This window comes from Amblyomma americanum, chromosome 1 (genome assembly GCF_052857255.1).
Source record: "Amblyomma americanum isolate KBUSLIRL-KWMA chromosome 1, ASM5285725v1, whole genome shotgun sequence".
Taxonomy (NCBI): domain Eukaryota; kingdom Metazoa; phylum Arthropoda; class Arachnida; order Ixodida; family Ixodidae; genus Amblyomma; species Amblyomma americanum.
In genome coordinates, this window is record NC_135497.1 from 465058827 (window position 1) to 465081399 (window position 22573).

Below are 22573 nucleotides of genomic sequence, written 5' to 3' on the forward strand. Positions count from 1 at the left end.
CACTCTCTGAAGTCAGCACCTTCCTCTTTTGGCTGAACTATCACTGGGATGCCGACTGTCCGGTGCTTCCGATGACTCACCACTTTGAAGCTATTGTTGTCCATTTCCGCCATGTCAGCCACTTCCTCGTCAGAGGCGACGATAGTTGAGTCGTCCCCACTGAGCGATGATGACGCACTGCACTGCCGGACGTCCCTGATGACTGGCAGATCCCCGCCATGTGATGCCATGGCCGCCTCCGCCCCACTGGGCTCCTTCGGATGGCGCTGTCCCTTTAAGGATATCGGCGCCGGAGCTGCCGTACCCTTCCCGTAGAGACAGTACCGTCTTAAAGACGCAGCCGTCTTCCAAGGATGGAAATAACCTAGTTAATAACTAGAAAACAAGGCGCAATTACTGAGCTGAGGTGACAACAGATCGACCAGCGTCGTCTTCCTCTTCTTCCCTCCCGCCTCCGGATACTTCTTCTCCTAGTTACCATCCCCGCTCCCACCGCTCGCCGTCTCCTGGCCGCCGTTCCTATTCTCCGATGCTCCGCCGCCAACCCGCCGTCCACGCGGAAAGCTAACGGCCGCAGTTCCGGAGGTAAGAATTGTGTCACCAGCGGCTCACTCAAGACTTGTTTCTGTGCCTGCCAATATTATTACCGTGTTCGTAGGGGAAATTTAATGTCATGCCCTTCGGCCTCTCCAACGCACCCGCCACATTCGAGCACATGAAAGACAACATACTCCAAGGGCTCAACTGGCACACATGCCTTTGTTACCTAGACGACGTTGTGATCTTTTCCCCAGACTTTTCGTCTCACCACCAGTGCCTTGAGACTGTTCCTCGCTGCCTGTCCGACGCTGGCCTCCAACTCAATTTGAAAAAGTGCCGCTTCGGAGCTCGGCAGCTCACTATTCTCGGACATGTCGTGTCGAAGGATGGCGTTCTCTCGGACCTGGCCAAGTTGCGAGCTGTGGCCGAATTTCCGAAGCCCACTTTTGTAAAAGACCTCCGCAGCTTCGTCGGCCTCTGCTCCTACTTCCGCCGCTTTGTCCGCAATTTCACCACTATCCTCGACCCCCCTACCGAGCTCCTTTCCAGCCACGACCTTTCGGCCTGGTCGTCAGCCTGTGATGAAGCGTTTACGACACTCCGTCGCCTCCTGACCACTCCAACAATTCTTCGTCACTTCGACCCTCGTTATCCGACGGAACTCCACACCGATGCCAGCGGCATCGGCCTCGGGGCAGTACTTGCTCAGCGCAAGCAAGGCTTTGACGAATACGTTGTCGCTTACGCTAGCCGGACACTCACGAAAGCTGAAGCCAACTATTCTGCCACCGAGAACGAGTGTTTAGCCATCCTTTGGGCGATTGTCAAATTTCGCCCCTACATGTACGGGCGCCCTTTTGACGTTGTCACCGATCACCACGCCCTCTGCTGATTGTCCTCTTTGAACGATCCCTCTGGTCGACTTGCGCGCTGGGCTCTGCGACTCCACGAGTACGACGTTCGCGTTATCTATCGTTCCGGCCGCAAACATGCCGATGCTGATGCCTTCTCACGTTCTCCTGTACCATCCATCCGAGGCAGTGCCTTGTATATCCGCCCTGCCTTCTTTGACGTTTGAGTCCGCTGATATGGCTTCCGTGCAACGCAAAGACCCATGGATCACTTGCATCTTAGATGTCTTATCTGGCCAATCGTCTCGACCTCCTTCCCGTGCTCTCCGTCGTCAGTCCCACCATTTCTCCATCCGAGACGAGCTTCTTTACCGCTGCAACTACCTCCCGGATGGTTGCAAGTGGCTTCTCGTCATTCCGACAGATCTCCGCACCTTCATTTGCGCTCCCTACCACGATGATCCCCAATGTGCCCATGCTGGATTCTTGAAGACCTTCACCCGTCTACGACAGTGGTACTGCTGGCATGGGATGGCCCGTTATGTCCGCCAGTTAATTGAGTCCTGCACCGCATGCCAGCGAGAAAACATCCACCTCGCCGACCCACCGCTCCTATGCAGCCGCTGCCTTGCATAGCGCAGCCCTTCGAGCGTGTTGGCATCGACCTCTACGGCCCTCTTCCCACCACATCAACCGGGAACCGCTGGATCATCGCTGCCATCGACCACCTTACACGCTACGCTGAAACGTCGCCTTTACCATCCGCTACAGCCCACGACATTGCATTCTTCATTCTCCATCGCATCATTCTTCGCCATGGCGCGCCCAAAGAGCTGATCAGTGATAGAGGCCCGGCCTTCCTCTCTGAAGTTGTGGAAGCTCTCCTTCAGGAATGCAACATCGTTCACTGCACCAGCTCCGCCAACCATCCCCAGACAAATGGCATGGTTGAGCGTTTTAACCGCACCCTCGGTGACATGCTGGCCATGTATGTTGCTTCCGACCATTGTAACTGGGACCGCGTTCTCCCTTTTGTCACATACGCTTATAACTTCGCTGCTCAAGCCACCACCGGACTCTCTCCGTACTTTCTCCTGTACGGCCGTGAGCCTTCTTGCAAATGGACACCATTCTATCTTACCGCCCTGATGCTTCCGAATGTACAACTCTTTCTCAAGTCGCAACTTATGCCGAAGAATGCCAAGAGTTTGCCCGGTCCTTCACTTCTCACGCCCAGCAGCAGCAGAAAAGCACCCGTGATCCCCCTGCACTTCCTCCCGCTTACCTTCCTGACTCTTTGGACTGGCTCTGGGTATCCTCCTCAGGTCTCGGCCTTTCCTCCAAACTTGCTAGAAAGTACCAGGGACCCTACCGTGTTCTTCAGCAGACATCTCGCGTCAATTACCTCATCGAACCCCTTACGCTATCCCCTGATCATCGTCGCCGAGATCGCGCCATTGTCCACACGACCCGCCTCAAACCATACTACGACCCCGCCGTCGTCAAATCGCCCTAGGCCTCTAGGATAGCGTCGTTTCGTCCGGGGGGAATTTTAAGACTGGCCTTCAGCTTTGGAGTCTTCAGAGGCTGGCGCTTAATGAAGAAGACGACGAGAAGCGCCGAACGCTCCGAAGCTCGAGCGCCGAACACTCCGTCCTTGGTGCCTGCTCGGGACAGACCGCTGCCTCTGGTCTGTGCCTGGACTGTACCGCTGGTTGTTCGCGACGCTGTGCTTTGCAAGACGTTCCTTATTACAGTACCAATAGATGAAATAATTTAGATTAAATAACTCGAAATAATCCCCCACTACAGTTAAGTCAATTTGAAATAATTTGGAGCTGCGCTGTTATGGCGCCTTGTAATATTGGGACAACGAGATGCGGTGGTGAATAAAAAAAACACCTCCTAGCTTAGAAAACGACCGCTGACCACTGAGATTATGTATAAGTCCGCACAATGCGCACACTGTGAAGTAAAAAAAATAATTGTTATAAAGAAATGTAAATTAAAAAATGCATCGAAAGGAGACCGGCAGTAAGAACACGGGCCAGAGGACTGCGCCGTCCTAGCCAAGACTTGCGAAAGCCGAAGCATGTCTTTCCCGTGCTCATTTGCATAGTGCGAGAACGCCTAAGCTCGCTTTGTGCAGATGCCGCCTTGCGCAGAGGCCCATGACAAACACTGCAGCTTCAAGCAGTGGAGGGTGTCTGCGGCAGAGTCACTGGGACGAAGAAAATTGCGGGAAAACGCACCTTGTTATGCTAATTCCTGGGGCGTTGTGTGCTGACAGAAAAACGAGAAAACCTGTAGCGCCAGTGTTCACGCGCGTGACACAATTTCCAATATTTTTTTATTCTAAATTTTTAATTGCAGATCTTTTTTTTACGCAACCTGGCGGCGCCCCGCCTTCACAAATCGATTGCGCGGGAAATCGCTGTCGATGCATTGCTCCATGCACTTTTACGCATCCCGTGTTTCGCGCTGAGGCTTCAATAGCAAAGTTTTTTGTCTCTTGTTTAAATATGTCCCACTTTTGCAAAACTGAGTGGTCACCGCGTGAACACGCGTCCTTCAAACAATTGAATACAGGACGTTTGAAGATTTCATCTGAGAGCAGGCAGCTATTCAGCTTCCACAGCTCCCATCGAGGATGGAGTATGCGCCGACTGTACCTCCCTATCTGAAGAGACACCATGCAGTGATCACTGAAGAATATGGGCCGCACCCAGTAGCCAAAAATGCTGGATAACATGTCTGCTGAAACGTAAATCCTGTCAAGCCGAGCACTAGAGGAGCACTGTAAATGAGTGAAATGGATGTTATGTCGTTTATCTTGCCCAACATTCACCAGGTTGTATTCGCATGCCAAATCAGTCAGTAAAGCAGCACTAGGGTCATATCGCTTACTTAACGCTGCTCGGACTTCATCCCAACAAACACAATTGTAATTACCCAACAGCAAAATTTTACGGTCCGTGGACAAATGGTCTACTAATGAGAGGAAAAATAGCCTTCTCTCACTCTCATTTACACGGGCATAAACAGAAACAATTCGCCACTGTACACCCGAAATTGCGAGGTCACAGCAGATAAGTCGCCCGTCATCATCTGTGCTATATGACACGGCAGTAATCCCCAGTGTGTTGGCCAGGAATAGCATGCACCCACCTGATAAGCCTCTCGCGTGGCTAACGATGACAAAAAACGCTCGACAGCAGCTTCAGCCTCCTCATCAGAGGACAGCTTGGTTTCCTGGATGGCTGCCACACTCACACCCCATTTGTTTAAAAGATGTCGTAACTGATGTTCACTTCGACGATTACGCAAACCCCTAATGTTAAGGTCAGCGATCTGAAATGCTGTGACGCCCGCCATTTTTGGTGCTTGTCTTATTGAAGGCCATATCTTGTACTTGGATGGCCGGCCTGCAATTCGGCGCCCTGTAGGGCAGACATCGCCCTGCGTTTTGAGGTGACCCTTCCGAATGCAACCACACCAGATGCCTTCTGCACATCGCCATCGACACACACCTCATCATCTTCAGGACGCTTCAAAAGTTCGCTGTTGTCCATCGCCTCTTCTGAGACAGCCAAGGCTTCGGCCCATAAAGCCGAGTGGGCCACGTCACTCGCAACCACGCTGACAGCCGACGGGGCACCGAACACACTAGAAACTGATACTTCTGGCGATGCACTGCTGCACTCCGGTGACGAAGGGGCATCGCCGGCATAGAAGGCATGTGGCACATTCACAGGCTGAAGCGCCTCCACTGACTCTACAGCAGGGGCGTTCTGCACTCGTGTTCGTTGGGTGACAGGTGGCTCCTGAGCAGCAAGCACAGGACTCAATGTAGCAGATCCGGGCAGACCCGGGTCCGGTGGCTTTGGGTCTGGAGACGGGGATTCCTGTTTGTCCGTACTTGCAGATGGACCCTTGCTGTTATTCGGTGCAGAAGCCTTTGGTCTATATTCTGTTTGGAGCTCGGGACTCAGTTCACCCGACGCTTCCACAACATCCGACACATTCATAATGTGCTCTGACACCACTTCATCTTCATCTGCCGAGTTGCCTTGGCGTAACCTGTCAGCATAACTCATAACACAATTGTCTACTCTGTGCCCAAAGCGTCGACACTGGGCGCATCGAGGCGTGCGACACTGACACGCCGTACATGGCCCACACGGTTACAACGCAGACACAGCGGAGGCCTCCCTGGGATCACAACTAAAGCTTGTACCCCGAAAACGTTGAGCGTGTGAGGTATTGTACTTGCTGACACTCCGTTCTTGAGCGTGAGCGAGATTTCACGGTTCGCTGTTTCCAGGTCCTCCATTCCGGAGCACCGCCACTTCTCACGCTCGATAGTTTGTACAGTTCCAAAAGGCTCCGAAGGTTCCACAATCCTCCGGTGTTTCATATAGCGCGGAAGCCAAAGAATCGTAAGCTTCACATTTTTGGTGTCCGGGTGAAACTCGATATACTTTTTACTTTTAACGCGGAACTCTGCTTTGTCAATAAGCTTCTGTTTTGAGGAACTGCTCTCGCAGGTAACCATCGAAGCGTGGCTCATTTGGTACTGGCCTATACACAGAATCTCACGGAGGTTCACAATCTGCGCAAGCGCGTCTCGGAAGTCAGGAGCACGGTATAGGCGACCCTTGAGGTCAGCATGCGGAAAGACAGTGTTGAGGACAACATTACGGGTAAGTAGTCGAGGGAGGACAACTTTGTACGAGTCCGTGGCAACTTTAGATGTCGGGAGACCTCGGCCAACGGCCGATGCGCTGTTTCCAGCTAGAAGCTAGAAACATTTCAACACACACCCATTCAGAACTATGCTACTTTGTGCCAGCTGATATCTAGTTCTCCTTGCCTAGGACGTTGGAAAGTGTTTGCGGAAAGGCGTCGAACCAGACGGATGCCTTCCAAACGCTCTACAGTGTCTGCAGAATTTCGGATTCACAAACAATTGCGTATTTAATCAACATCTTAACCACACATCCGTGACACAAACAGCAACACCGCGCTAAAGGCTTTCGCCTCACCGCCCTTTAAGTCGACAAAGGGCCCCTCTGAATTTTTTCATTTTCTTCTGCGTACCTCTTGGGATGGTTCGCTTTATTGTCCGGCATTTTCTCCTCCTCTTTTTCCCACTTATCTCTTCCTTGTACTGCTGTCATTGTGAGTATTCAAATTCTGCGCTGGTTTTCCAACCACAATATCCGGCTATGGCATTTCCTTCCGTTCGAGCTGCGTTTTGGGGCCTCGCTTTCTTTCGTTCTTGCTTTCTGTTTTCTTCCATTTTCTGGACGCGATTTCCGACCTATAGGGGGTCCGCCCACGAAATTTCCGAGACACCCATGGCCACGCGGTAGCGAGTCGCGTTGCCTGGTCGCCGTTGTCTAGCATTCCGAAAACAAACCTCCAACCCAGAACGCGGACCAGAAGACGCTCAGGTGTCACGGTTTTTCCCACTGTTCCTGCATTTCTGTTACCGAGTACGGCTGTGGCTTGCGAAGGAGTTTGATTGTATCATTTGCTCAACTTTGCTTGAATATCGGGGAATGAAGAAAATATATAACGAAATGAAGAATTGGAAGAAGTACAAATGCGTCTGTATAATTTAGATATGTACGTGTAAAGGGCCGCGTCAGCTTGTCGGTCTAAAAAATTGCATCCAACCGCGTGCGCGGTATTGTAAAACGGCGCAATCTTCGTGAAGTCTTGTTAACGCGCGGATGAGACGATTGTAGTCGCTTCTCTCCAAGCTGATATTGCACAATACTCAAGTTGTGATTGCGCAGAAACGAATGATGATGAAGAAAACAACGCAGAACAATTGCCTGAGGGGAGAGTTGGTGCATGATGAAATGGACGGTGGCGCAACAAGGACACCAAGAAGAAAGGGACACCACATGCGCACACTACCAACTGTTTATTACACGGAAAAGTGCCATATTTAAACATTCAGATCAAGCATGAGACTCATCGCATTATCGCTCCAAACCCAGCACGTGGAAAAACGCAGCAACATCAGGGTAACGGACCAGAAAATATTAACCCCTGCAAATAAACTAACAGATTCTGATAAAAGGAAGTACAAACGAAAAGGAGGGGTCCATCTCTTACCAATAGCAGGGCTTAAAATTTCTTGTCTGTTATCCTGATGTTGCTGCTTTTTTTCACGTGCTGGGTTCGAAGCGATGATGCAAAACTACGCAAATTCCTGTCTCCCCGCACTGCTGAGCAATAGCTGATGGTGCCCGCAGCGGTAGATCTCCGGTCTATCGGGGCATCACTCTGGAGTGTAGGTGACAAAACTGTACAGTGTAAAGGTTTTTACCACTGCTGGTTGTTACAAGCTGCGTACCTGTCTTCACCTGCGCCTGCCAGCGCCGTGCCAATTTCAAGTACTTCAAGCTGCACTGAACCCGTGTTAAGAACGGAGACCGCCAACCGCGGAGAAATTTTCGCGTTTTACCTTCCATGAGCTGTTAACAGACCAGCTTCAAAGAGGCGCCAACCTGGAGTCAACATCCTTGAGCGTCGCCACGGCGAGGGCGTCATCAGCAGAAGAGTCTTCCTTTGACTGCAGGAAAAAGGTTTCACCTACTAGCAGCTTTGGCGAGGCAGACAGTCCGTTGCGGGACCACTCCGGGCTAATTGCCTCTATGGCCAAAGGCCTTCTCCCCCGTATGGTGCAGCGGTTGTCATCCCCTTCCACCTCCACGAAGTGCATGGGTGGAAGGGGCGCGGTGCTTCTAGTTAATCGTAGTCAACGACCGATGCCTCCAGGGCCGACTATCCATACTGCTGTATGTCCGTTAGCGCTACCGGAAGAGCATCGAGAGGGCAACGGTGCCACCTCCTACGGTGGGCGGCTCCCTTGGACACCCGAATGACCACTTGAATAGACTTAGATGATGTAGCGAAAGTTCCCGGCTAGGGGTATGGTACTCAGGTAACACTTGTTGTGGGGCTAGTTGGTGCATAGTTTTATGTACAAATGTTAGCGCAAAAATAAGAAACAATCACAAGAAAGGTGGACAAGACAACGCGCTACTGACAACTGATTTTTTATTGAAAGAAACACATAATATATAGTTTCACCGTCACACCACCTATCAGCTGCAGGAAACGTCAGAAAGATGAGTAGGGTCATAAAAGCGATAAAAGAAAAAACTCTAAAAACATGACTTTGTTAAAAACTTTGTGAAATGGGGATGACCGACCCTATTTTAGGAGCCGGATGGCATGTGTGACACGAGCTTCTCATTTCTGCTTGTCTTGCTAACGCACTTTATGTAATCCTGTAAATGTGTAAAATAGACCACTTGTAAGCTCCTCTTCCTCGAAGACGTCCTTCCTCGTGACTTCACAGTGGCAACCTTTCGCGACGGGACCTCTTGGACCTCGACCTGGCGAGATGACCGACCCCCGTGGAACCAAGGGACTACATTTGCTGCCTCCACAGGGCCTCTATGAGTGCGGTCGAGACCGACAATTGAAGGTATCGCTTACCAGGCGAGGATAAAATTATCGCGCCAGTTTTCCCGTCCGCTTGTGGACGCTGATGCGTACTTCACAGCGCGAAATAAACCAGGACGATAGACACAAAACGCCAGGGACAGGCGACTGAAGGTGCTTTCATTGGTGCGCACTGCGCGCTATCAAAATGCGCACAAAAAACAGCAAATACACCCGAGCAACGTTAGGTGTTGCTACTGTAAGTCAACACTGTCACCGAGTGTTCTTGTGATTGGCTGATTGACTATTGCGTCTTTGCTCTGTTTTGAGTGTTGATCTTGCGGGAGCTTCTTTGTTTGCACCTTCACCCTCCAAATTCCCCGTGGATATCACGAATAGCTAGTCATCTGACCTACGCGCAAGTTGCCCAGGTGACCAGGGACTTTGTTTTGCTATTCACGAGAAGTCTGGAGTGTTCGAATGCATCATAAGCAAGCCTTCATGAGGCCTTCATTGAGTCAGGTGGGAGCAGGGCGGCTTTTGAAAGCAACGCAGCCAAATATACAGCGGTTCCCTCTCTCCCCATGCTGCGGAATATAGCGGCAGGAGGTATGTAACTCTTCAAAACGGTGTCGAACCGAAAAAGAACCCTAATCCAGAGCCGAACCAGCCCGGAACCGAAGCGAACCTATATTCTTTGCCCAACTGAAGCCTCACCCGAGCGATTAGCAGCAAGCGTTCCGAGCCTGTTCTGAACACAGCTCAGCCCCAATTTTTGTGCTAGACGACATGCTCTTAATTTTCTTTCTTTTTTTCAGGGAAAATGGAAGCCTTTAATGCATGGGTTTCGCCACTGAGAGCTTTGCTAGGCAGTGCTAAAATGGCTCTCATTCCACGAAATAACAAGAGAACTCGCGGCATGATTATGATAGTCGATAATGCGTTATTGTAGCGCAGCTGTTGGCGATTTCTCCTATTGAAAAAAAATTTTTGTTCGTTCAAGTAATAAAGTATTCAAGTATTAACACGGCTTTCACAACTGGTTCTTGTCGACGTCGGCGTTGCGCTCTGCAGCTTCGACCGCAACCGCGGAGCCCGCGAGCCATGGGTCCATAATCCGACAACCGCGGAGACTTCGCCTCCACGTCAGCTTCTCTAATGGCAGAACTTTGGCCTACGCAGCCGCTTCCGTTCTACTTCGGTGGCTTGAACAGCTGGATTTTGGCTTCACGCTTGCCTGTAGCTCCAGAGATCGTAGCTGAATGAATTCCATTCGGTGGCATGAAAGCGAAAGGCCTCACGATATATGTACGCCGATAGGAGGATAGGGGTTGACGTATAGGCGCCTTATGGCGTGTTTTCTGATGGTTTCAGCTAAACAGCACTTTACGTTGTACTGTTTTAGTTTGTGCTTCTTTTTTTTCTGATGAGTGGTAGATTTCGGTACTGCGAAGAGCTCCCTACCACGCGTTCTCAACGATGGTCCTACCGGTGCCTCTGCTTCCGTGCTTTTTGTAGCCCCACTGCGGCGCTCGTCGTGAACGCCAATGGGTACGTCAGGGGTACAGGGTGATATGGGATGGCGTCGTTCGAGAGCAGAGAAGCTAGCAGTAAGATAGCATTTGAGGAGCGATTGAGACAAATGGGGGAAAAGCAGTGGGCTAGGAAAGTTTTTCAGATACCTGCATATAATGAAGGTTGATACGAAACGGAGAAAGCTAGCTATAAAATTGACAAGGAAATGTCTGGACAGCAGGTAGGGAGGAAAATTAGCAATTGTCAGTGAAAAAAAAGGTTAAAGAAACAGAGAGAGCTCTGTGGAAAACAGGGATGCTCACCAAATCAGCACTGGGAGCATACAGGATTTTTAAGCAGGAAATTGCCAAATAAAATATCTATGATAATTGTAGCGGAAGCTCTTTTTTTGTTTGAGGCCAGGACGGGAGTTTTGCGGACTAAGGCACATAAGAATCAGGTACGATGAGATAGACACGTTGTGCGTTGCGTGCGGAGAAGAGGAGAAACGGCTCAACACTTGATACTTTTCTGTAAAGGGCTTCACCCTGCAGTCGAAAGCAGCGGGGCTGATTTATCCAAGACATTGGGGATTAAGGAGAGCGAAGGGAAAGTAGATTTTAAGCGGGTAGAAGTAACCAAGCGAAGGTTATCTCATTGGTGGCTAAAATCAAGAGAAGAGTAAAAATTCATAAGTCATGGCTAGGTGGCTTGAGCCACCGCCCGATTTAAAGGGTTCAGCCGTATCCATCCATCCATCCATCCATTCATGGGCAATTACTCCGTAACTGACTTATGCTTCTTCGCTCGTGATTTTTCAAATGCGTTGACTCGAGTTCGTTCTCAGCCTTTGGGTTATGCGCAGACACGAAAGTAAAAGTGCAAACCGCGGTATTCATTCACTCGAGGCTCAGAGGGCTCGTGGGTACCATATTTCAGCCCTCATATACTGCTACTAAGATTGCTTGAAAAAAAAAAACCAACAGGAAATGACCCGTCCACAACACAACTGCTGTGTTCCAGCTTCATTCTGTCTGCTTCTTGTGAACGAGTCCTTTTCTGCAGTTTTTTTCCCTTAACTATGCATCAACTGGTTCAACAAGCTACACTTCTTCAATGCTATAAAGGTGTCCCTGTAATTTTCAAGTGGTAGAAAACCACAGTAATCTTTAGTAGCCTCGGAAAGAAACAGCAGTTTACAATTGGTACAGAGGCGCTTGAACTGGTAAGGAAAGGCGTCTACATAGGGCGGGTAATGAGCGCTGATCCGGATCTCGAGAGACGAATAACTGGAAGAAGAATGGGGTCGAGCACATTTGGCCCTTTCTCTCAGGCCATGTATAGTAGTTTACCAATATCCCCAAAGAGGAAAGTGCATAACAGCTTGATCTTACCGGTACTCACCCGATCCAGTTCTGTGTCTCGGTCCTTTGCGCTGGTTTCCTTTCCACACTAACCTAGGGGTTAGAATCGTGGAGGCAAACGAAAAGGGTTCAACTTTTAAATTCCTGGTAACGCGGCGAGAAATGGGAAAGAAAATGATAGCTGTAACGATAAGAGACCGGAAGCGGGCAGAGTGGGTGAGGAAACAAACGCGGGACAATGACATCCTAGTCGAAATCCAAATGAAGTGTGGTTGGCCAGGGCGTTTTGGTGTTTCGCAGGACGACATCTCGATGAAGGCTCGTTCGTTGGCTACCCTGGGCAACACCAAACGGAAAAAGCCCTGCATTATTGCCGCATGACAAGTGTATATACAGACACTAGGTACGTCGTGCATGCGCCTAGCATCACAAGAGTACACGCGCACTAGCAAAGATATATGCTATCGCGCGAGGAGTGATAATGCGACATCATCCCTTTGCCGTTGAGAAAACTAAAGCAGCACTTTAAAAATCAAAATACAACAACTACTCAAAGGAAGCGGCTCCATGAATGGCATTCAGGTATACCGTATTGTTCCGGGTTTCTTACTTTTCGACGAGAGCTTGCGACATATATTCATCCCTAACCGCAAGCAAAGAGATTTCCGACTGCGGCTGCGACCGATTATATGGGACAGTTTGTGCATTATAAACGGAATTTCCGTTCTCCTCGGGACCGTCTAGGCTAGACGGTCCCTGGAATCGCCCCGTCCCTGGAATCCGAACTTCTGCCTGGCGCTTGCTTGATTAGCGCTCGCATGTTTTTGTTCAATCTGGACCCCGATTTCTGGCCACTTTGCGCGCTGAAGAACCACACCTCTTCGCCTGTACTCCTTGACCCGAACAGAATCACCTGGCACCAACAGAAAAACGTGACGGACTGCATGCCGGCGATCATAGTTTGCCGCTGACTCTCCCTGAGAGCTGCGTCGTTGCCCCGTGCTTCTTTCAGATTGGGTGTCTTGGTTCCAACTTCTTTGGGTGCAGATGCAAGGTAGTGCGGAGCCGCGCCCCATGAGTAGCTCTCCTGGCGTTTTTCTGGGGGTCTCGGCGTTGTACCTGTACGCTAACAAAGCCAGATGCAGGTCACCAGAATTTAGCAACAGCTCTTTCACTGTTTTCATCATTCTTTCTACCCCCTCGTTTGCCTGCGGGTTCCTAGGGCTACGAATGTCACTTTGCAATCCATAATCATTCGCGAACTGTTTGAAAGCCTGGCTGAAAAATTGAGCACCGTTTATCTGTAATCACGTTTCCGGTATGACGTGCGTAGAAAATACCTTCCTTATATGATAAATAACTTCAGTGCTGCTAAGAGACGTCAGCAGACACAGTTCTGGAAATCGAGGCAATTAATGCACCATGAGCTAGTAGTTACAGCCTTTCACGTGGCAAATTTCCGCCGCAACCCTTCGTCATGGCCGAAAAGGCGTCTCGGTCGGGATCATCGGCTCTACACTTTCCAGCACCCTGATGGCCCTCATGAAGCTACTTTAACATTCTGCTTCTAAGACAGTGTGGCACAACAGGACAAGTTCCCGTGCATGAAGACGCCTTTACATAGGCTCAAAACTGCACGAACCTGAAAATAGGGCCTCAGAACAGCCGATAACGACGGTTATCGGCCAGCCCTCACTAGGCAGCCCTCACGGACGTAGCGACATAACGTACGACAACTCTTGTCCTGCTGCGGCTACTAGCCTGAAGTGCTCCGGCTAGCTCAAGTCAGATAAAGTGTGTGGAGAACCTGTTTCCCCCCTCCGTTTCGATGCGGCCCATCTTCATCGTCGGCCGTCGGGACGGACAGCCCCCGGCTGGGCGAGGAGGGAAGTCTCCTCATGGGGGAAAGGGAACGGCGACGGGAGCGCCACCTCGTAGGTTACGCGGAATTCTGCGGAACCGGAGAGAGGCCTTCGGGATCCGGCCAGCGTGGGTGAGCGGTTGGAGCCGCACGCTCTCGTCACCTCCGCGGCCAGGCGCACGGGGATCCGTTGTGCCTTGCCGCTGGACTTCTGGTTCCAGGCAGCGAAGCGAGCGCAGCAAACGCGCGCTCTGACCGCCTTCCCCAGCAAATGCTAGGGAATGGCTTTGCCCCAAGAATGCAGCGCGCACGGGGAAAACCCGGCCGCCATTATCGGCGCATACAAACGTTCGCCGCCGATACCTCCGAAGTCGCGCCCCCTGCCCCAGCCGGTAAGTCGGAAGTCCTTCTTACGTAGCCTTCTATTTCCGAGGAATGCCTCGTTGATGTTTTGTAGCTAGCTGGCCCACTCTGTGTATTAATTGCAAGTGTAATAAATAGCATATGAGTGTTAACGCTGTGTCGTCCCTTCCCTTTGTCCCTCGAGCACGAACCCCTCCGCGGTTAGCGAGCGGGAACGCTGCATCCGCGGAGTGGGAGTGCGGGGCGGGGCGAAAGGCTTTGTTTCCCCCGTATTTCCACAATGGCGCCCCAACGTGTGGCAAGCTCTTGGGACGAGGGACGGCAGTCAGTTCGGTTTGGAATGCCCGCCCGGATTTGGAACAGCGTTAGGCCTGACCCGAATTCGGAGTTGCTAGCAAGGCGAAGATGCTTTCTTGACAGCGAGATGAGCGTAATAGCAGCATGGGAGGATTGCCGTGCATGCTACGCTTTTGATGAGCACTTCATCGGTACACCTGTGGAAGGTGAACCTACGAGGTCCGGTCATGGAGAGCGAGACCGAGACGTCCACGGAGAACAGCAAGCCAGAAGCGAGTGAATGCGGAAGCCTGAAGGGTGGCCCGATTTTTCTTGTACATAGCTGTAAATATTCTCTGTTCTGTCTCTTTGGCTCTGGGAGCCGGGTGCCGTGGTCAGCTGTTTTGGATTGCAGTCGTGATTACAGGAAAAGCACCGGGGCGCAGCGACACCGCGAGAAGCGGTATAGGCGCCGTTCGCGTTAGGGTCACCTTGGCAGAGACGTATCTCCTCGTGGCGTTGTGTTCTAGCTATTGTCCTTGGCCCTTTGTTGGCACCCGGAAGTGTAAGAGCGAGTAGGCCTAAGGCTCTTCGGGAGCTGCCTGTCGCTTTTGGGAGGACACAGTCGTACCGTGGCACAAGCACGCGCAAACGGGCTTGCTTGTATATTTAACCTCGCTAGAGCCGAGAGGTCTCGCTCAACTACAGAAAGCTGACTTTGTTCGAACGAACTTACTTTTTTGGGCTGCGAAGCGAATTTATAATTTCGCGGAACCAGAGACGCTAACGCAGCTCAAGTGAGCTTAACATCATGCCGGAAAGCGAACCGCGAATGTGCTTCGTCCGAAGAGAGCTAGCTACGTTCAAATGAACCGAGCGTTTGGGCGGTGCCGGATAGGATTGTTTGGCACTTGCATTGCTCCGCACTTTACCAAATGGTGGGTTTACGCGGTCTCCATTGTTTTTGATGCAAACTTTTGGAGATCCTAGGAGCGATATGCAGAGTTCAAGAGAAGCTGCCCCGGCCTGCTGTCCATTGTATGGGTCTCTGCCTGCTGCCTTGCGGCCATGAGTCATCGAGCTGCAGAGTCTCCGTCGAGCAGTTTGCAGCGGCTACGAGAGGGGAGGCCAGCCCCTCTACCTTCCAGCAAAGGACGGGTGCCCGGTGACCTTGCTGCTCATCGGATGACCCCGGCACCCCGCCTGTACGAGCTGTCTTGCAGTCATCATCGCAACGCTCGTGGCCCCTTCGTCGATGACATCCATGGACGGGTTCAACTGTAGGCCGACATTTAAGGAGGGAGGGATGTGGGAGAACCTGTTTCCCCCCTCCGTTTCGATGCGGCCCATCTTCATCGTCGGCCGTCGGGACGGACAGCCCCCGGCTGGGCGAGGAGGGAAGTCTCCCTCATGGGGGAAAGGGAACGGCGGCGGGAGCGCCACCTCGTAGGTTACGCGGAATTCTGCGGAACCGGAGAGAAGCCCTTCGGGATCCGGCCAGCGTGGTGAGCGGTTGGAGCCGCACGCTCTCGTCACCTTCCGCGGCAGGCGCACGGGGATGCGTTGTGCCTTGCCGCTGGACTTCTGGTTCCAGGCAGCGAAGCGAGCGCAGCAAACGCGCGCTCTGACCGCCTTCCCCAGCAAATGCTAGGGAATGGCTTTGCCCCAAGAATGCAGCGCGCACGGGAAAACCCGGCCGCCATTATCGGCGCATACAAACGTTCGCCGCCGATACCTCCGAAGTCGCGCCCCTGCCCCAGCCGGTAAGTCGGAAGTCCTTCTTACGTAGCCTTCTATTTCCGAGGAATGCCTCGTTGATGTTTTGTAGCTAGCTGGCCCACTCTGTGTATTAATTGCAAGTGTAATAAATAGCATATGAGTGTTAACGCTGTGTCGTCCCTTCCCTTTGTCCCTCGAGCACGAACCCCTCCGCGGTTAGCGAGCGGGAACGCTGCATCCGCGGAGTGGGAGTGCGGGCGGGGCGAAAGGCTTTGTTTCCCCGTATTTCCACAAGTGCCGGAACTCAACAGTAGACTTCATAGACCGAAAGTTCTTCGTCCTTTGGCCTGGCATTGGCGCTCTAGAGAGCGCATCAGTTATTTCCAGATTCTCGCCCGGGACATATGCCTCAAAGGTGAACCAGATTAGCCGAATTCTCAAGCTTTAAATGCGAAGCGGAACCAGATCAAGTGGCGTCTTTCCTAGCAAGGCAGCCAACGGTTTGTGATCCCTTTCTACAGTAATGTGAAGTCCACTCACATAGCTGTCGAGACGCTCTGCGGCCCATGTGATGGCTAAAGCCTCCTTTTAAATTTGCGCAACGCGCATCTCAGTTAGTGTCAATGACCCTGAGACAAAAACAACTGGTGCTTTTTTTCATTGCGTTCTACTTGTAGTAAAATTGCTCCTAAGCCGTAGGACAAAACATCTGCAGAAATAATGATTGGACGTTGCGTATTAAACTCAGCCGCACACCTGTCTGAGCAGATAGCACTCTTCACACGATCAAAAGCTATCTGCTGAGGCACTGCCCAGGCCCACTGGTCTTCTTTCGCAGCAGTTGACGCAGAGGCGTCGTTTGTTCAGCCAACTCTGGCATGAATCGTCTACAATGATTGGCAAGACGTAACAACCTGCGCATTTATTCAACGTTCGATGGCGGCTTTAAATATGCAATTGCGCGAACCTTCGCTGGATCCGGGCGTATGCCATCTTGGCTCACGCGGCCCCCAGAAAACATAGCTCTTTTACACTGGACTGGGTAAGATAGATGCTACCATACGAGGAGTGATAATGCCACGGGCTTGTAATGCGAAGGCAAGAAAACTGCTGGCACTTAAGATGCGGCGGTAACAGGGGCGGCAAAAAGTTAGGGGGGTGGATGACATTAAGAAGCTTGCACAGGAAACGGTTAATCGGAGAGACATGGGAAAGTCTTCGATGTGCAGTGGATGTAGTGAGATTGATCACGATTATGAATTCTTTGCTTAGTCTTAGTCCATTCCATGTCCAGCAATGATTTTAACTTTCGAGGCAAAATTGTACTGCGTTCAGTATTAGATCTTTGTGGTGCATATTAGTATTCGTTTTTTACACGCGAGTAACAATGGGCGGATTCATTTTCGCAATGCGTATATATAACAATGAAAAATGATATTAACCGGCGATACGCATGCATGCAGCGAGTGTCAGGAGAGTGATATTCTGGGGCGCAACTCATAAATTCCTTTTTGCTGTGTCACATATTAGCTGAAACGCACCGTATATATCTGTGGGTGTCTGTCTAAACATAACAGTAACTGCAGATCAGCTCTAAATTCCCACTCCCAATAGCGTGCTGAGCGTTTACCGTATGCGTTCTAATGCAAAAGCATTCCATGGCTGGTCGGCGACGAAACCCCGCGTCAGCGTTGACCACCGACAGCGATCCCAAACATTTTATATGACGTCATTGTGGTGTGAACGAAAAATAAAACCCTTCCGAAGGCGCTGGGAATTGAGCCCAAAAACTTTCGGATTGCGAGACTAACACGCAACCCGCAGACCACAAAACCGCATTGCTTCTTGGCGAACAAATTGAAACCTAGTGCATGCGTTCCCTTACGACTGTTGCCAATGAGTAGATTTGTCATTAGAAAGGAAGAGAAAAATAAATAAATAAAAATTAGAAATAAAAACAATGCATTCACATTCGAAGCACGTACGTAGTGTTAAGTGCCCTGCGGAATTTGTTATTCTGTAATAGAGGCACATGTCGGCAAAAAAGGGAAACAAAACTCGATTGCTAAAACTGCTGAATATGAGTCTCACGGGGGGAGGACCGACGAAGTGAGGGTTATAGTGAGGTACGACCAGGGAATTTTACAAAGCGAGGGAGGGCCAAGTCTTAGTGGTGAGCATGAGGGATGAAAGGCAAAAATGAGGGCATTTGCCCACCCGTGTGCGTATGCCCATGTGAGCCGTCTGCTGCGTATTTGATTTCTGTGCTATCACGTTCTCCACAAAATGTGTAGAGGCTGGAGCAGTCGTGCGTGTGCTTCCCAGGGACAAGCAGGGCAGTGGCGTTCGTGCCCTTGGCTTGGCTTTGCGGCGCGCATCCGTGTGCCATTTCTCCCTGCCCTGTTTACGGGGGCGAACGACCGCTCAGGCCGCGAGAAAAGCATATAAGTGGGCGACAGGTGAGCGGCTGCTGGAGCTTTGCCGAGGCTTCTTTCAGAAGCGGCAGGAAGGATTTCAATCCAACGCATAAGGCGCGCGCGTCGCCTACGCCCCGTTCCTTTCCCAACTCCCGTCTGCTGTCCTTCGGCGTTTGTTTGATGCTCGTAGTCTTTCTTCTACACGTAATACCTCAGGTCAACGACCGAGGAAGACACGGAGCAATGCGCCATGAATGATGAAACTGCTTTCTTGCCGCATCCACTGTGCTACCCGCTCGGCCTCTTCGATTCTTTATGCCTGTTCTTTTTTCGATATTCTAGACTTGTCCTTTCAGCGCCCTCAAGCTTATCTTCATTGCTGTAGTGCGTGGAAATGGCGCAGGTTATTGAGTTTGTATCAGGTTCGCCAGTTATTTATTGCCTGTTTCCGGCTGTAAACAGGTCGGCATTAAACGCAATTTTTTGGGAGTGGCTGGGAGCGAGTTTCTTGGTGGGTAATTCGTATCCTTATTTTAGTTTTGCTTTCTCCTGAAGGTTCTCAATTATAGTGACGATGATTACTGAGACGGTGCAATAACATTATGCTCATTGTTAAAATTTTGTTGTCGCTCTTCAAGACCACTTGCGCTGGAATTCTGCTGGTCCGCTTTAAAGACACAAAAAAAGGCTAAAATTCAGGCAAGGTATGCGCAAAAACAACCAGAGGAGACGAAAGGATTGTAGATATAAAAATAGGCACCCTGCGTGCAAGTGGAGTTGGCAGTCACTTTCTTTGAGTTTGTTCAGTTGGCTACACTTACCAAATGATTCTCGGCGCACAAGAAAGAGACGTAGAGACGTTGACTCACAGAAACCACACCACAAAGCGCCGTCAGTAGGCAGCAGTGATTGGTGGTGTGGCAGAATGGACGGAGTAAGTTATCTTTACAAGCAGAATGAAAGTACTGTAAGTATTTATAATTGTACACGTGTATCTTTACATGAAATCGCCGACCATGTAGCGGAACGCTGGTATTACGTGTGAACCGCAAGCATAGAACCACTAGCATACAGATATCGAACTTCGCATAGCTATCAGCTATTTTTATATATACAGGTTCGCGCAGCGAACTTTATAGCCAGGGTTTAAAAATATGCGGCGGCAATCTAAGACGACGCAACCAAATGCATGTTGCTGGCTGTTGTATGTAGAAAGTCAAGCGATTTTTGTATTCTGCTTAATTGTACAATTAGGCGCAATTAATTAACGAACTGCGCAAGCAATGAATATAGGCGAAATATTCCAGTGAGAAAGTTGTAGAACGGTCAGCAAAACTCCGACTGAACAGTTCCTAGCTATCGATATATTACGTATTAGCTTATTTTCGCTTACTGCAGAGGCCCGCGAAATACAAAAAGTTACCACGTGACATGGCCACTTCGGCGCCGCGATTGCAATGCTCTCAAACGTACCGCGTAGAAGCGAACAGATAATTTAGGCTGGTGCGCCGCCCCTTGAAAGGCGACAGGACATCCAGGCAACAGCTGGCTGTGTGGTTTACGCCGGCAGTATGCTTTCCTCGCGGCGGTTGATGATAGCAATAAGCAGGCGCAGCCCTTATCGCTTGAGCTTGCGTAAATCTCACAACCAGAGCCCGGGTCGCAGCCCTGTCACCTTTTTTAGCGGCAGCGCACCGGGCTAAATGTTCTGTTCGTTCTTACACGGAACGTTTCAGAGCACTGAAAATTGAAAATTGGTTTTTGGGCAAAGGAAATGGCGCAGTATCTGCCTCACATCTCGGCGGAGACCTGAACCTCGCCGTTAGGGAAGGGATAAAGTGGGACTGAAAGAAGAAAGCAAGAAAGAAGTGCCGTAGTGGAGGGCTCCGCTATAATTTCGACCACCTGGGGATCTTTAACGTGCATTGACATCGCACAGTACACGGGCACCTTTGCGTTTCGCCTCCATCGAAACGCTGCCGCCGCGGTCGGGTTTGAACCCGGGTACTCCGGATCAGTAGCGGAGCGCCGTAACCACAGATCTACTGCGGCGTGTATTTGAGCGCACTGAAGTCGCGGCGCGGTGGTATTTTTTTTTTGTATTTCGCGGGCATCTGCAGTGAGCTAAAAAAGGTAATACGTAATAGACGCAAAGTAAGAAACTGTTCACTCGAAGGTTTGGAGACCCTTCTACAACTTTAGCAATGCAATGTATAGCCCATCTTTATTGCTTGTGAAGTTGGTTAATTAACCTCTACTATTGCTTGTGAAGTTGGTTAATTAACCTTTACTAATTATGCAATTAAGCACAATACAAAAAACTACTTTGACTTGGTCCGTACAATAGCCAGCAATATGCATATAGTCGCGTCGTCTCAAGGTGCTACGGCTTTTTTTAAACCCTGGCGAAAGTTAGCTGGGACACCCTCTATGCATAGCCGATCTGCAGCTCATAATTTTGTAGTAAAACATGCTTAAACGGGCCCTGCTAAACTTTTAACAAATTTCCAGTATGCCTGAGATCCGCTTCACGAATATCCTGGAGCATGAATTTCTGGATGCGTCTTGTAACAGCAGAGTTGTCTGCTGTCAAAAGTTAAATTTCATGTCTTCGCTCCTTTCTCCCTACCCTCCTTACAATTTTTCCGCCGAAAAGCCCACGCTGCTTAAGTAGTACTTTGGTTTGGGCTGGTAGGCTCATAACTGTAGATGATCTCAGGACGGCACGAAAAGCACAAGGACGAGAGAGGCACAAGAACACAACAGGACAAGCGCCAAACAGGACAGGTTGCTGCCGCCTGTCCTGTTGTGTTCTTGTGCCTCTCTCGTCCCTGTGCTTTTCGCGCTGTCCTGAGATCATCTACACACACGCTACTTCGCCGTCCCCACCCACTAGGTGCCACCGCCCATGTGCCCGCCAGTTTCCTGTTCGACGCACTAGTAACGACCATGGAAGCTGCGTGACGTCTGAGAGAATTTAACCAATAGACCGTTTTAGTTTCATGTGCGTAGCAGTTTCACGTATAGCTTTTACGGGTGACCAGTGCGCATGCGCAGAACGCAAAGGTTATGATTGTCTCACGGACGTCCGTGCGATTCGGATTTTTAGTGGCGGTCTTTTCGTTGCATGCGTACGTATCGTTGACAAGATGCCGGCGCCCTGCCCACCCACTTCACACCGATAACCGCTTCGTCGCTAATCCCTCGACGGGAAATGGTGTTCTAAACTCTTGCGTTCGCCTTCAATTTTGCTCATTCTTACCCTCGCTTAAAGTTTCATGAGATAAATAGCCGGCGCTGCTCAGATAGAAGGGCCATTGTTCAGTTGTTAAGCCGGACAAAATGGCGTGTGTCGCCGTCATAGCAATGTTCCAACGCAGTTCGACTGGCTTGGTTTTGACTCGTCTTGCATTAGTGTGGCTACTGCAGTGTCTGTTGCTGTTAGTAGGTGGCGCTAGGTACAACGCGCGGCCTGCGTCGCGAGCGTATAACTATAAGAGTTTAGTTTAGGGGGTCTTACGTCAAAAAGCGACTCAGGCTATGAGGGACGCCGTAGTGAAGGGCTCCGGAAATTTCGATCACCGGAGGTTCTTTGACGTGCACTGGCGTCGCACAGCACACGAGCCTGTAGGAAATACAAATAGCATTAAATTAACATGCTTCTTCGTCAGGGAATTGAAGTTGTTATATAAGATAGAGAAATGAACAGCCACTTAACCATCGGAGGAGTAAATATCACAGTTGAGACCACTAGCCCCTGATGGGGCGCGTTCTCATGTCTCCTGCCGGGCGGCGTTGGGTATATCTCGGTGGGAAACGACCAGCGTCGGCCGCAGAGTACACATCTGACGGCGTGTCTGCAAAAGCAAGACGCCCCTGAGAATCGACATCGGTGTTCGCCCTGCCCGCTCGCAGGTGCTATTCGGGTGTGTGGTGCGCAGCTCACAGCCTCCTGTAATCCCATACTCCTCCTGTGAGCAGCCTCGTTTCATACATAGTAGGCAACGCTGCCTAAGCTGGCGCGCCTGTTCGCGCAGGCTAAGTTCGCGTACAAAAAGTAGTTCCCCACACAACCACCGTGACCACAGACGTAATCCACGTTTCTTGAAACACTCGATTTATTAGATGCTCGGCAGCACGGATTCCTCGGGGGGGTATCAACGGTCACAAAACTACTTTAGGCAGTACATGACTTCGCAG

At 50.6% G+C, this 22573-nt stretch overlaps 1 protein-coding gene and 1 pseudogene across 1 annotated transcript in view; one reads left to right on the plus strand and one right to left on the minus strand.

Annotated features, from left to right (window-relative positions):
• Positions 1 to 5961, minus strand: part of LOC144116513 (uncharacterized) — a 70902-nt pseudogene extending 64941 nt beyond the window's left edge.
• LOC144116041 (cGMP-dependent protein kinase, isozyme 1-like) overlaps positions 1 to 22573 on the plus strand; it is an 827405-nt gene that overhangs the window by 99067 nt on the left and 705765 nt on the right. The gene's annotated exons all lie outside the window — the stretch shown is intronic.